The 4,201-nt window shown below is 38.3% G+C and overlaps 1 pseudogene; it reads left to right on the forward strand.

The window, feature by feature from the left end:
- The first annotated feature begins 866 nt into the window (after positions 1–866).
- On the forward strand, positions 867–1,679 carry LOC102842042 (annotated as a pseudogene).
- Positions 1,680–4,201: the final 2,522 nt, after the last annotated feature.

Raw genomic sequence — 4,201 nt, forward strand, 5'->3', positions numbered from 1 at the left:
GCCAAGGATTTTGAACTTTAATGTGTTCCATTTCATTTTTGATAACTTCTGAGATGAGGCTTTATGCTCCCATAAAGATTTACAGCCTTGGAAATCCTGTACAGGGTTGCTATGAGTCAGAACTGACTCCATAGCACATAACAAAAACAACAACAATAATTCTCCTACATTACATGTTCCATTTATTAATGGCTGTGTGCAGGTATTTCTTCTCATTTTGAGTTGTGCCCCATCATCAAATGAAGGCCCCATTGCTTTATTCCATTCACAATATCATGACAACAGAAACTAGACAATGATGCCCTTTATCACCACTCCTATTAAATATTGTGGAGTTCTGGTGTGGCCTATGAACTCAACCACAAGGTAGGTTTGAATCATAAGGTTGGAAATTCAAACTTAGTAGTGGCTTCTTGGAAAGCCTACACCACAGGTGTAGGAAATGTTTGGCCTGTGGGTCACATAAGGCCCTCAAAATCATTTGGTCTGGCCTTACCAAGCCAACCTCAGCAAGGACTCACAAATCAATAAATCTAAGGACTTTTTTCATAGCAACATAAATGTATATTAAGTGAATCATAATGATAATGTAAATTTTGAGGAGCAAGCAAGGAATGTTCATTATGGGATAGGCAGGACACATATGACTATATGACAGGACAGACACTATGCTTCTTGTTGGCTGCCTGTGGCCTGTCTGCCTGTATTGCAGTGACTCAGAGAACAGTTAGTGACAGGCAGGTTGGATGTGTACACCCTGAGAACGTGTTAACACACTGTGGCGAAATTATGGCAATCCAGTGATGATGAGATGAGATGCAATTAGATTATTGCTTGCAGTGTTGATGATTTGCCTTCAGTGATTGATGACTACTATAAGCTACTTTAGTTCTTTTGCTCTCATGACTATTGAACTTGCCAATGGAGAAGTGATTATTGATCTCATTTGCTTAGCCATTGCTTTACAGGACAGCATAATTATCAACGAGGACAATTTACCAATGCTCCATTGCTATGGGATCATGGTGCTGGTTGCAGCATACCTCAACTTCAGCACTCAGATTATAGCTGTCTGACAGCATTTTGTCAGCATGACAGCAAGGTTATTGAGATTCGAACTATGGAAGTCCCTTATTTTCTACCAGTGCATATTTTCAGAGATAAACACACGCTTCAAAAGTCTTTAGTGAGACATGAGGAAAGTTTGTATTTTCTTACCAATAAGATTGTGGAGTCACGGGGTGGAAGCGGATACAGTGTTTAGAGGTTGTCAGTTCATCATGTACCGAGAATAAAAGATGAAAATCGGCTTTCTAGAAGAAAAAGTATTGTGGACCCTGTATCCATCCAAGTGGATATTTTACCCAACAACTCTCATTCAATTGATGTGGTTAGTAACACTGAAGAAATTGCCTTTGAAGGACCGAAGAGATGAAAAAACAGGAACAAGAAAAGGGGTGTCTTGTAATAGAGAAATTCCAGAAAGCACCTTTTGAAGAAATCATAGCATAATGTGAATCCAAAGCAAATTTGCTCCATGATAGACTTGTTCAAATATTGGAGCTCCCCATGTGTCTTCATCTAAGTCCATCAGGAACACTGACCATTACTTGGGGCATACCTAGTACCAGTCTGTCCCAGTCTATGAGATGAAGTTTCCAGGCCTGTGTGTGTATTGAGTGGATCGTGAGAACCAAGTTGAGTTTCCAGGGCTTACTTAATGCATATCAATTAACATAGTTTGTGAAAATAATAATGAGACATATCTGAACAAACACTTAGGATACCATTATTCTGGAATATGTTATTTAGAGTACTTCTAAAGCTTGAGCTAGACCATGTTCATTTCTTAAGAGGTTTTATTTGGTTTTTTAAATGGAACATATATTGGTGTTCCATTATTCCATTATTAAACTATATTTTAAATTTTTCACCAACATGTAATTAAAAAAAAAAAATTAAGTAAGTCTCAGAAGATTAGAAGTGTATGAAGTGACTATTTCTTAAACGTCTACACAGCTACTTAGATATAGAATTGCTTTTTTGGTAATCTGCAAAAGCAAGTGTACACATGTGTACTCTTAATCCTAGGACTGCAAAACTGTAGTGTGGCTTTTGTTCCCAGGCTTTATTTACACAAGTGCTGATAGCCTCCCTCTATGTGTCACTGATGTCCAATGTAATAAATACTCCTAGCCTTGTTTACGGTGATGAGACATCTGTGGAACCATGTTCCAAGAATAGGGCCCTGCACATCTCTGTACTCTGACACAGCCGGTTCCTGTCATACTGTGTTTCCTGCGGAGCTTCTTGATTATTCTACTCGAGAGGCTCAGTGCGTACTCTCCAAGCTCCAAATTGTGCAATATTTTTACATCCTGAGATGTATCCGTTTATAGGCTCCGCTTTGGAATTATAGTCATATTTTGCTGTGACCCATTGAGTAATTAAGATATATATTTACTATAGAGAAGAGTAAAAAGATATGTTAAAACAGCTACTCGTTCACTTGTGAAGAGTTAGTACATTTCTATTTTTCACGATGGGCACATTCATGTCCACGTTAAAGTGGTTTCAAATCCTCATAGTCTAAAAAGTTCCACAGATGGGCTTTTGGTTTGTAAGATTGGAACGGTAACTTGTGTGTAACTCTGAACAGGATTAGTTTGTTAAAGATCGTCAGTTCCGTGTAGCTTTGGCTGCTGTAAATAGCAGACTGATAGGGTTTTATTTAAATTATGTGCACTTTAGTGAATGCCATGGCACAGTGAAATTAACTTCTTTTGCAACTCATAAAAGTTTCTTAAGCAATTTTTATAAAGTAATCTGTTTATAAATTTACCTTTTCAAATTAGATTTTTTTTTTTTACATAAAGCTATTGTAAACATTGTTGAGTACCGTTGAGTCAGTTCCGACCCATAGCGACCCGGTATAGGGTTTCTGAGGAGCGACTGGTGAGCTTGAATTGGAGACCTTCTGGTTCAAACGACTTTGCAGTGCAGTGCATTAACCTACAGCGCCACAGCATAGTCGGTGGTTCAAGCTCACAGCTGCTCCTTGGAAACCCTATAAAGGGTCACTATGAGTTAGAATTGACTCCATGACACTTAACAACAAGATTAGATAAATCATAGCTTAAAAAACCAATTCCGTTTTTGGCGTTTGTTTTTGTTTGCAACCTTTCATTAAAAAATGGGATGGATTACTTCATGTTAATGAATATTTGCCATGTTTGATAGGAACAAAAAAGTCAGAAAGTGGTAACAGAACAAGCTTACTTGAAAAGTTTTGAATATTTAAATCAGAGCACTCATTCAAGGTAGATGAAGTTCCTGGGTTCAGCGTGGAGGTGTACTCTAGAGGATTTGATAGCCTACAGCAGCTTTCCTGTGACTTCATCTCCTGGTGGTGGAAAATGTTTCACCGTATAATAAACCAACTTGGTTTGTTTTATTTTTGTTTTCTCTTGTGCTTTTAAAAATGCTTTTTTTTTTTTTTTTTTTTCTGAGAGTGGGGGGATTTACACCAAAACACTCAAGAATATATAATCATTTAAACAAACAAAGGGCACATTCTGCAAGCCTGCCTCCTGGCTGCCAACACTCAGTCTTTCTCTTTCCATGAGCCTGAGTCCCAGCTGCTGTCTCTTACCATGTCCTCATCTCTGCCTCCATCTCCGGTGTCACTTCTTCTCTGGATAGGGTTCCACATTCCACTCATGCTCTTCTCCCTTGATAGTCCTATGGTCTCCTATTCCTGGACTGTAAAACTAACTACTCCCCCCTTTGTGTTATGGATCTCTTCCAATCAATTGGTCAGATAGTTGTCTTCCAAATTTCTTGTCATGGATGAATGAGTGCTTCCTGTGCTGCCTCACTGTCTTGAAAGATTTCAATTTTGATTCCATCAATTCCTGGTGTATTGTTCTTTTCCAATTCCTTCAATGTACCTTGGACTTCTTTCAGTATCATCGGCTCTTGATCATATGCTAGCACTTGAAATGGTTGAACATCAACCATTTCCTTTTTGTAAAGTGACTCTTTGTATTCCTTCCATCATCTTTTGATGCTTTCTGCATCACTCAATAATTTCCCAGAGAATCCTTCAATAATGAAAGTTGAAGCTTGAATTTTTTTCTTCCGTTCCCCCAGTTTGAGAAATGCTGAGCATATTCTAACTTTTTGGATTTCTGACTCCAGA

This window comes from Chrysochloris asiatica, unplaced genomic scaffold, assembly GCF_000296735.1.
Source record: "Chrysochloris asiatica unplaced genomic scaffold, ChrAsi1.0 scaffold00189, whole genome shotgun sequence".
Taxonomy (NCBI): Eukaryota; Metazoa; Chordata; class Mammalia; order Afrosoricida; family Chrysochloridae; genus Chrysochloris; species Chrysochloris asiatica.